At 37.2% G+C, this 12,064-nt stretch overlaps 1 protein-coding gene across 2 annotated transcripts in view; it reads right to left on the bottom strand.

The window, feature by feature from the left end:
• Positions 1-12,064, bottom strand: part of NELL2 (neural EGFL like 2) — a 469,663-nt gene that overhangs the window by 377,315 nt on the left and 80,284 nt on the right. The gene's annotated exons all lie outside the window — the stretch shown is intronic.

The raw sequence follows: 12,064 nt of genomic DNA, 5'->3' as shown, positions 1-12,064 counted from the left end.
AAACCATATGATTATCTCAATAGATGCAGAGAAAGCCTTTGACAAAATTCAACACCCATTTATGATAAAAACTCTCCAGAAAGCAGGAATAGAAGGAACATACCTCAACATAATAAAAGCTATATATGACAAACCCACAGCAAACATTATTCTCAATGGTGAAAAATTGAAAGCATTTCCTCTAAAGTCAGGAACAAGACAAGGGTGCCCACTTTCACCATTACTATTCAACATAGTTTTGGAAGTTTTGGCCACAGCAATCAGAGCAGAAAAAGAAATAAAAGGAATCCAAATTGGAAAAGAAGAAGTAAAACTCTCACTATTTGCAGATGACATGATCCTCTACATAGAAAACCCTAAAGACTCCACCAGAAAATTACTAGAACTAATCAATGATTATAGTAAAGTTGCAGGATATAAAATCAACACACAGAAATCCCTTGCATTCCTATACACTAATAATGAGAAAACAGAAAGAGAAATTAAGGAAACAATTCCATTCACCATTGCAATGAAAAGAATAAAATACTTAGGAATATATCTACCTAAAGAAACTAAAGACCTATATATAGAAAACTATAAAACACTGGTGAAAGAAATCAAAGAGGACACTAATAGATGGAGAAATATACCATGTTCATGGATTGGAAGAATCAATATAGTGAAAATGAGTATACTACCCAAAGCAATTTATAGATTCAATGCAATCCCTATCAAGCTACCAACAGTATTCTTCACAGAGCTAGAACAAATAATTTCACAATTTGTATGGAAATACAAAAAACCTCGAATAGCCAAAGCAATCTTGAGAAAGAAAAATGGAACTGGAGGAATCAACCTACCTGACTTCAGGCTCTACTACAAAGCCACAGTTATCAAGACAGTATGGTACTGGCACAAAGACAGAAATATAGATCAATGGAACAAAATAGAAAGCCCAGAGATAAATCGACGCACATATGGACACCTTATCTTTGACAAAGGAGGCAAGAATATACAATGGATTAAAGACAATCTCTTTAACAAGTGGTGCTGGGAAATCTGGTCAACCACTTGTAAAAGAATGAAACTAGAACACTTTCTAACACCATATACAAAAATAAACTCAAAATGGATTAAAGATCTCAACGTAAGACCAGAAACTATAAAACTCCTAGAGGAGAACATAGGCAAAACACTCTCTGACATACATCACAGCAGGATCCTCTATGACCCACCTCCAAGAATATTGGAAATAAAAGCAAAAATAAACAAATGGGACCTAATTAAACTTAAAAGCTTCTGCACATCAAAGGAAACTATTAGCAAGGTGAAAAGACAGCCTTCAGAATGGGAGAAAATAATAGCAAATGAAGCAACCGACAAACAACTAATCTCAAAAATATACAAGCAACTCCTACAGCTCAACTCCAGAAAAATAAATGACCCAATCAAAAAATGGGCCAAAGATCTAAATAGACATTTCTCCAAAGAAGACATACAGATGGCTAACAAACACATGAAAAGATGCTCAACATCACTCATTATCAGAGAAATGCAAATCAAAACCACTATGAGATACCATTTCACACCAGTCAGAATGGCTGCGATCCAAAAGTCTACAAATAATAAATGCTGGAGAGGGTGTGGAGAAAAGGGAACCCTCTTACACTGTTGGTGGGAATGCAAACTAGTACAGCCACTATGGAGAACAGTGTGGAGATTCCTTAAAAAACTGGAAATAGAACTGCCTTATGATCCAGCAATCCCACTGCTGGGCATACACACTGAGGAAACCAGAAGGGAAAGAGACATGTGTACCCCAATGTTCATCGCAGCACTGTTTATAATAGCCAGGACATGGAAGCAACCTAGATGTCCATCAGCAGATGAATGGACAAGAAAGCTGTGGTACATATACACAATGGAGTATTACTCAGCCATTAAAAAGAATACATTTGTATCAGTTCTAATGAGGTGGATGAAACTGGAGCCTATTATACAGAATGAAGTAAGCCAGAAGGAAAAACACCAATACAGTATACTAACGCATATATATGGAATTTAGAAAGATGGTAACGATAACCCTGTATACGAGACAGCAAAAGAGACACTGATGTATAGAACAGGCTTATGGACTCTGTGGGAGAGGGAGAGGGTGGGAAGATTTGGGAGAATGGCATTGAAACATGTGAAATGTCATGTATGAAACGAGATGCCAGTCCAGGTTCAATGCACGATGCTGGATGCTTGGGGCTCGTGCACTGGGATGACCCAGAGGGATGGTATGGGGAGGGAGGAGGGAGGAGGGTTCAGGATGGGGAACACATGAGAAATAAAGGAATAAAAAATTAAAAAAAAAAAAAAAGTAAAAAGAATTAAGTTATACAAAACATGGAAAATGATGAAATCCCCTAAAAAAATAAATAAATAAATAAAAGATGGTTAAAAAAAAAAAAAAAAAGCAATGTGTGTTGGGGTGACTATAGAGGAACTATATTCTGAATCTTTTGTTGATTTACTCTATGCCCCACCCCCACTTGTGAAAAGTATACAACAGGGCAAATTATACTTCTTCCTCTACAAATGGACCCATTGTTTCCATCTCTCTCTACCCAAATCAGCATGTCCTCTTCACCCCAATAAAGCCCAAACAGAAAAAACAGAACAGGAGCTGCTGCAGGGCCAGTTTCTCCCCAACTCCAGTTTACCTTCACCTTCATCCCCACATCACACGGCAAGTCACCTTACCTTAGTTCCTCCACAAAACCCAGCTTTCCTACCAGGGAGCCCCTAAAACAATCCAAGGGAGATTGACCTGCTGCTAAGCCGATTCCAAAATAAAAACAATATATGAGTATTGAATGTTTGGTAAATGCCATGCACAGTTTTATTGATATACTTTACACATCAGCTCTAAGAAATAGTACCGTCATTATCTCAGTGGAAGTGGAGATAAGTAGCAAGTTAAAGTTCACACTAGTTAACAAAGGAACCAAGATTTGACCTTGAGATATCTAGCTCTGAAGTCTATGTTCCTGACTACTAGAAACTACTACAGCACATCAATATGAACTTGGAATTGCCTCCATAATTTCTTCCCTTTGCTAGACAAGCTAAGTGTGACCTTCTGAGCACTGAATTGTTGTCTTCCTTCTAAATTTTTCCTTTGAAGGGAGAGACACGTGGTTGGCTGGGCTCCCTATCCCTTCCCAGAATGAAGACTGTCAGGAAGGTTCCCATCAAGAACAACTCAGCAAGTACCCATATCCAGCTCCTGGCAGCAGCCTTAATGAGAAAGGGAAGAGTAGTGCTTTTCTTCCCATCAGCTCTCTTGCTAATTCTTTTAATTACAGTAGTCCACATATGAGTTTCAATAAATGTGACGCAAAAGTTACCATAACAAAAATATCCCCCAATACACCATTTGCTTATAAAATGTTTCCACATACGATTGGCATCTATCTCTTCAATGTCAATTCTAAACTGAAGCCTAGCAAAAGATGAAAAGTTTCATAAAGTCAGTAAAAACAATGTAAGAGAAATGCTTACATGATTCAAAGGCACTACCTTTTGATGATCTGACACAGATAGATAAATTTTTAACATGAAAAATAAAAATTTGACCAAAATAATAAATACCTCAAACTGAAAGATTTCTCATAGAAGGTTAAGAACAGTCCTTAGGTATTTTTGCAAAAATAAGCAAACAAAACCCCAACACTTGACTTTATTCTATTTGTTCTTGTAATTGGCTCATGGTTAAATTATTGTCTACATTTCATCAACTATAGACTAGGACAAATAATTTTCAGAGTTCTATCTTCTTTATGCTACAGTTTCAAATTTTCTTTTTCACTATTTACAATTAAATTTTAGTTCCTACTTTACCTCCTGTACTAATTTATGTAGACATCTTTCTTTCTCTAATATACTTTATGACTTCTTTATGGATGGAGGAGCCTGGTGGGCTGCAGTCCATGGGGTCACAAAGAGTCGAACACGACTGAGCAACTTCACTTTCACTTTTCACTTTCATGCATTGGAGAAGGCAATGGCGGCCCACTCCAGTGTTCTTGCCTGGAGCATCCCAGGGATGGTGGAGCCTGGTGGGCTGACGTCTATGGGGTAGCACAGAGTAGGACACAACTGAAGTGTCTTAGCAGCAGCAGCATACACAGTAGCAGTGAAATAAATACTTGTTAAGTTGAATTAATGAATCAATTAAGTTGAAAATCAATAGAAGACATATCACACCTTAACAAGGCTTTAATATCTATTACCTAAGCTATCAGTTACCATATTGACAGATAATTATTTGAATTACAGATAGAAAATAACCCCCCAAAAATAGGTGTCTGCAAAAATGGGGTCTGGAACCAGCAAGAGGTAAAGGAGCCAGTGGGAGATGGAATAAAGCCAAAGAAATGCCCTTCACTTCAGCTATTTTTGAAGATGCACGCCACAACCCTGGTGGCCCAATGGTTAGGACTCCGTGCTTCCACTGCAGGGGCATAGGATCAATCCCTGGTCAGGGAACTAGGATCCCACAAGCCGTGTGTGTGCTTAGTTGCTTAGTCGTGTCCAACTGTTTGCGACCCCATGGACTATAGTTTACCAGGCTCCCCTGCCATGGGAATTCTGGCTCAGCCAAAAAAAAGAAAAGACCATTCTCCTGTCAAAGCCTGTCAAGATTGTTCCAGCTCCTCCCACGTTAGCATCGTACAGAGATCCCTGGCACTTTTGATAGGAAAACTCTAGTTATTCTTGTAGTCCATAGTTCTGAGGACTGCACTCACAGGGTGCCAAACACCATGCTAAGTGCTACCCATTCTACTTCCAAAATATGCATGCTTTCTATTTTCCCTCTCAACCTCTGGATTAACCTGTTGTGGGGAGGAAGGATATATTTTTTAAAAAGAAAAACAACAACAAAAAAAAAACCCATCACTTGATTTTACTGTTTGTTCTGAGAATGAACTCATATTTTTTTTTTCATGTTTCAGTTTTTATTTTTTTTCCAACTACAATTTTATTTTATTTTTAAACTTTACAAAATTATATTAGTTTTGCCAAATATCAAAATGAATCCACCACAGGTATACATGTGTTCCCCATCCTGAACCCTCCTCCCTCCTCCCTCCCCATACCATCCCTCTGGGTCTTCCCAGTGCACTAGCCCCAAGCATCCAGTATCGTGCATTGAACCTGGACTGGCAACTCGTTTGAACTCATAATTAAATGATAGAGAGAATCCCTTAAAGACTAATAATACAGTATAAAGACTCTGACTTTATACTTAAACTTTTAAGTCCCAAACGACTAAGTTAACTTTAACTGGCTACTTCAAATTTCCAGTCATTGCACAAATATATTCTCAGGCATAGTTGAAGGCAGGCTCAAAAGAAAGTTTAATTCACTTACAAAATAAATGTTTAACATATACATCACTTTCCTATTGCTGCTGTAACAAATCCCCACAAATCTAATGGCTAAATCAATGCAAATTTATTATCTCACAGTTTTAGAGGTTCAGAAGTCCAAAATGAATCTCACTAGGCTAAAACCGAGGTGTCTGTGAGGCTATGTTCCTCCTGGAGGTTCCAGGGGATAATCCATTTCCTATCTTTTTGTAGCTTCCAGAAACTGCCCACATTCCTCGGCTTATGACCACATTCCAACTTCAAAGTCAGCAAGGGTCAATCAAGTCTTTCTCACATTGCATCACACTGACTCTTCTGCCTCCCTCCTCCATGGCCATGGCCATGGCCCAGCGTACTGTCCTGGGGGGAACCACCTCCAGGACCCAGTGGGAAACCCCCTGAGTGATTACATGAGGCTCACCCAGATAATCCAGGAAAATGCCCATATCTTAAAGTCCACTGATTATGAACCTTAATTCCTTTGGCAACCTTAATCCCTCCATGTAACATAACATATTCACATGTTCTAAGGATCTAGTACATAGACAGTTGGAGGATCATTATCCAGCCTACCACAATCTATCCTGTAAATGGACAACCTGTCCATCCCTAATGAAACCACATTTACTCTATCCCCAAAGCCCCAAAAGACTCAATCAAGCCTTTAGAATATCAACTCTAAGTTTAAAATCTGGTCTAAATTTTACCAATTTGAAAGCTCCAAATCTCACCATCTAAATCAGGTAAAAATTGAGGCTTTGGATATTATCCATCCTCAGACACAATTCCTATCATCTGTGAAATTCAAGAAACAAGTTATCTCCTCCCAAAATCAATGGTGAGATAGACATGGGATAACAGTTATTGACATTCCCATTCAAAAAGGGAGAAAATGCAAGTTAAAAAATTTAGACACCCAACCCGTGCAATTTTGAAATCCAGCCAAGTAAACTGCATCTGGTTTCAAGGTCCGAGAATAAACCTCTGGGCTGTAAGTTTTGCCTTTGGGGTCTCAGTTCTGCCCATGAAAGGTAGCACATGTTTACAGCTGAACAGTTTAATCAGTATCTTAGTTGTAGAATTTAGGGGGTCCAACAACCTTCTGTCATTAAATCCTCTCACTTCCCCGTTCAGGCCAGAAGTGTTATTGCTGGTATGATCTTCTTAAGAACCTTGTGCATTTCCCATATATGTCATTGAGATTTATTCCAACAGACAAGAGGTTCCTGCCCAAATACCTCTTGGATAGATTTATCTCTATTACGGGCTTCCACTGAGATATGTGAGGGAATTCATGTCACATGTTCAATTTCTTTAAAGAGCCCTCTTTGGAACTGAATACTTTGGCTTTACTTCTGAGGCACTACCAAGATGTTTTTAGGTCACACTACCAGCTTTCTTTCCAAAAAAAAGGCTTTCCTACCAGCAAATCTCCTAATTTCAGCATATTTTGCAATCTGGATAGGCTAAGAATTTCTCAAATGTAAAGTTCTTTTTGCTTAACAATTCTTCCCTCAATCTATCTTTCTCCTTTCACATTTTACTATAAGCAGTAAGAGAAAGCCAGGCTGCACCTCTGCATATATATTATCTCAGCTAAATATCTAAATTCATGTTTACAAGTTTGACTTTCCACATAACGGCAGGGCAGAATTCAGCTCAGTTTCCTCCCACTATCTAACAAGGATATCCTTTCCACTAGTCTCCAGTAACATGTTCCTGATTTCTGAGCCCTCACTAGCATTGCCTTTATTGCCCATCTCTCTACAAATAGTCTGTTCATGACAGTTCAGGTATTCTCTGAGATGATTTGGGTTTTCTCTACCATGTCCTTCCATCTTTTTCTAAGTCCTCACTAGTAGAACAGCCAACATCCCTATTTATACTAACAGTCTATTCAAAGGAATCTAGCCTTTTTTTCCTATCATGCTTCTCAAAATTCTTCCAGCGTGTGCCTACTGCACAATTTCAAAGCTATTTCCATGGTTTTACTTCTTATAGCATCTCCCACTTCCATTTATCAAAACCTGTATTAGTTTCCTATTGCTGCTGTAGCAAATCACCACAAACTTAGTGGCTTAAATCAACATCAATTCATTATCTCACATTTCTGGAGTAGTACAAATGGAATCTTACTGGACTAACATCAAGGTGTCAGCTGTGCTGTATTCCTTCTGGACACACTGAATGAAAATCTGTTTTCTTACATTTTCCAAATTCTGGAGACTGCCCACATTCCTTTGCTCGTGGCCCATTTTTATCTTCAAAGCCAGCAATGTCCAGGTCTAGTCATTCTTTGCCTCATTCTGACACTGGCTATTCTAGCTTCTGCTTTCACATTTAAAGGACCTTTGTGATTGCACAAGGCCTACCTAGATCATCCAAGAAAACTTCCTTATCTTAAGGGCAGCTGGTTTGCAACCTTAATTCCCCCTTGACAAGTAACACAACATATAATTGGGTTCCTAGGATATGAACATCTCTGAGGGACTATTATTAACCCTGCCACAATATGTATTGCATAATGATAAACTTTCAATTCTCTTGTATAAATATGATATACCGTGTAACCCGATCCATGCTATCTTCATTTGCTTCATTTCATATCACAATGCTTAGGTTTCCACCACTCTGGGTTTCTTCCATTTTCTCAAATACACTATGCTCATTCAAGGAAAAGATCTTTGCTCATGCTATTTCCTTTGCCCGTGTTAGTCTTTCTGAATCCCCACAGCTCCTCTTCCCCAGACTACTCTTAGGTATCCTTTGGCTATCAGCTTAAGCAATTCTTCTTCAAAGAGCTTCCCTGATCCTACAACTCCCTAAACAAGATGTAGATTCTCTTACATCCTTAGTTTTTCTTCATATCATTTATCTTAATAGTGATTAAATTATTATCTGAGTAATTGTTTGTTTAATGACTACTTTGAAGGCATCATGAAAGTTCTAACTTCATTTGTTATATGCCTAATACCTAGCAGAACAGTAATTGCACAAAAAATTCTTCATAACAACATTAATTTTATAATTGAGGGTACTGAAGCTTATAGAAATTAACTTTATGACAGAAACACAAATAATGAAATTCCACTTGTTCCATCTGGTTTCTAAGCCCAGTCACTTAGCCCTTAGTCACATGTGACTGGTCCCTCAGTCACTGTGCTATTCTATTCTAATGGGGCACCAATGATCACTGTTTCTAAGTCCACAGATACTCTCTGACCTTTGCTGAAGGTCAAATATTCACTGAAGACAAATATTCACTGCCACTCATATTCCTTATGCAGTTGCTACCACCTCATCAAGCCAATGACCCACCACCAGATGTCCAATTTCATTCTTATTTTCAAATACTGTCATCAGGATACACTTGGGAATACTTTTTCCCTTTAAAATATTAAAGTTCTTTAAAAATAATTACTAAAAAATGTATTTCCAAATTACCAAATCAGGGAGGAAATATGCTTTTATTTTATCTACTTCTTTTGTGGAGACTAATGGTATTATAAAAATCTGTGGACACCCCAGAAGAAATTTTATTAAACCAAAGAGGAAATGATCTAGTTTGGGAACACAGCCAGGGCAAATGTTAAAACCAAAGATCTAAAATCATATGCCCTCGACCGTAAACAAGGTTGGTAGAATTTTATTTATCATTGTACTAGCCCTCAACATTTCAGAATTCTTCAGCATCCAGTCCTCCATTTGTTAAAAACATAAGTATATTTTGGTGGTTTAGTCAGATTACAGCTAGAAATACATGGAAGATCTTGATACAGATTCCAAATTGTTGCCTGTTCACCTGTTTCTTTTGAAAATTATTATCACTGGCACAGATCAAAAGCCACATGTATCAATGGATGATATAATTTAGTATCTTATTACTTCAATTTCCAAAACAATTTTAAACCAAATTTCAACAACAAAACAACTTTTGTATAAAGATCAGATATAACTTTGAAACACATTTCTCTTTGTTTTGTTATATATATAATAAGTATGATTATTAAATAATAGTAGATTCATATTGCATGACAATTTACAAAGAAGTATTTAAATTTGAAAAGTACCAAATTACAAGCATCCTAAAAACCAATAAAGCGAAGAATGAAGTAACCAAAATATTAAATGAGTAAAAGTCATTGGGAAATTATATGCTGAGATTTCTTCAAAGATAAGAGACAAAAGACAATATGACTGCAGAAGAAAATTGATGGTTCGAAAATCTCTCCCACCTGTTTAGAACATATCTGACAGCACAAACTAACTTATCTGCTAGGTTTACGTGAAATCTGAGAGCATCTCACAGGTTTTGTAATGTGTTACTATTCCTGCTATGACATTTTACAAACTATACAAAAATATCTGCAGCACCCTCAATTCACTATAAAACAAATCCATAAAGTCTTTAGAGGTTAAAAGTTTTTGTCTTTCTAAAACTCATGAAATCCCAGTGAAGCAACAGGAGTCAGAACTGACTTCTTAACAAGTTTCCACATTCTAATTGCAGAGAACAGAACTTTCCAAGGTAATACAGAACTATCAAGCAGGCTCAAACACCCACCTGCTGTCAATTTTAAATTCTCAATCTGAGAATAAGAGAAATCATTACAGCATAATAAACACATTAGTAACATAAGCCTACTGAGAACACGGGCATGTGTGCAAGCTCACTCACTCAGTCCTGTCAGACTCTTTGCAACCTCATGGCCTGTAGTCCGCCAGACTCCTCTGTCTGTGGAATTTTCCAGGCAAATATACTGGAATGGGTTGCCATTTCCCACTCCAGGAGATCTTCCTGACCCAGGGATCAAACCAGTAGCAGGCAGATCCTTTACCACTGTGCCACCTGGGAAGTCCCCACCCAGTAGCAAAAACTTGCTAATTGATTGGCTATATGAAATAAGGTTGACAGTTAGACAAGAAATAAAACTTCACATCTCCAAATCTCTTAAAACCTTGCTTCTTGGGCATTTAATCTTTCTAAATATTGGTCTTGGTACCAACACAGAAACAAAAGCAGTTCATCAGTGTGCGCCGATACATAGTAACTATGGACAACTCATTTGCAACACAATGCGGATCTTGAACAACTGACAATTTAAATAAAAATGAATACTAAACATTTCTTTTTAAAATTAACCAGAAAAGATATTGGTGCCTTCTGACTATTTCCGAGAAATTGTCTAGCATTAGAACATAAAATGCACAGTCCTGAAGGTTTCTATTTGTGACAGCTCAGACACTCTTCAGAGAAAGCCAAGAAGAACACCAATATAATTTAAAGGACCTTTCAAAATTTTAAGGACACTTCAATGCCATTTATTTATCAGGAGCTTTGGCTTCCATAAAGCTTTCCAGTTACTCAATCTGGCAGTCCTGAAATAATTTTGTTTACAGTTCACAGGGATTGAAAAATCAGAGACTGAAAAAAAAAGGAGAAGAAAAAGAAAAAACAGGAGTTTAACCCTAATAAGACCTTTATTCCACTCTGTGAATTTTGCTGACAGTCTAATCTTATTTCCTTTATTAGATTTGGTCATTGTTTTTAAAGGATTCAATATCAAAGTCATACACACTCCCCACCAAAAAAAAAAAAAAAGACTTAAGTAAATAAAATATTATCACAAATATCTGTCATAATAAAAACATTTAGTGGGTGCATCATAATTAAAAGAGAAAATTACATTTAACATATTGTAAGAGTAAACTTGTTTAAAATAAATGCAACACAGGTCAGTTTCCTCCTTTTCCAACTGTAAGCTTTGGTATTACTGTCCATGGTGACACATACTGGCTATATTGAGCAACAACACCTCTACAGCAACACTCAAGTTTTATTTTATGCCTATTTCTTGGTGGTAATTTTGCTGAAGAAGTTTTATTTTGCATATCCAACTCTTCATTAATTATGAGTTGCCGTGTTTCTGAAAGCACAGCACCAAAATCACAAAAGAAAAATCTGGGTGGGGTGGGGAAAAGATGCTTTAGTCAGTCCACCAAATATGTTAAACCAAATTCCATTTCTCTTATGCCTTTATCTGTACTTCACCATATGGGAAACTACTCTTCCTGTATGTGTTTAGCTACCTTTTAGAATATTCATGTTACAGCATCTCCCCACAAACCAAGAAACCTTCAAAAGTGTTGGTGAATCAACGCTGAAGGTTTGATTCATTGGAGTTTGCTTCTGACTACCTAAAACAGGTAAATTTAAATGCAGACACGTGTATAGCCAGTCCATTGACTTCAACAAAAACGTTTTAAATTCCTAAGTACACAATTAATGGTGAGACAAAGAATACTTTAAGAGAATATTATTTCTTTTCTCTTGTTATCGATGGAGAAGAATCATTATCTTTCAATGAGGAATCTTAAATATATTGTTTGTGACATACAGTGCTTACAACTATTGAAAGATTTAATTTTCCCACAAAGCTACCCACATAAAGAAATTCGTCCACAACTGAGCACCATTGTACCTGAAACTTTCAGAGAGCAATGTCTTAACTAAGATTAAGCTACCCTATTTCCTACCTAAATCAATTTCACCCAGATGTGGTGTTTGCTATAATTCATTGTTCCCCAGACTCCAGAATCAACCATCTGCCATCGGAGTTTCTGCACAGTAATTAAGGAACTATCTATTAGACTGGCAAGAG

Source organism: Bos indicus, chromosome 5, assembly GCF_029378745.1.
Source record: "Bos indicus isolate NIAB-ARS_2022 breed Sahiwal x Tharparkar chromosome 5, NIAB-ARS_B.indTharparkar_mat_pri_1.0, whole genome shotgun sequence".
Classification (NCBI taxonomy): Eukaryota; Metazoa; Chordata; class Mammalia; order Artiodactyla; family Bovidae; genus Bos; species Bos indicus.
Note: the sequence above shows the minus strand (reverse complement) of the source record. Positions and strands in the feature narration are given on the sequence as shown.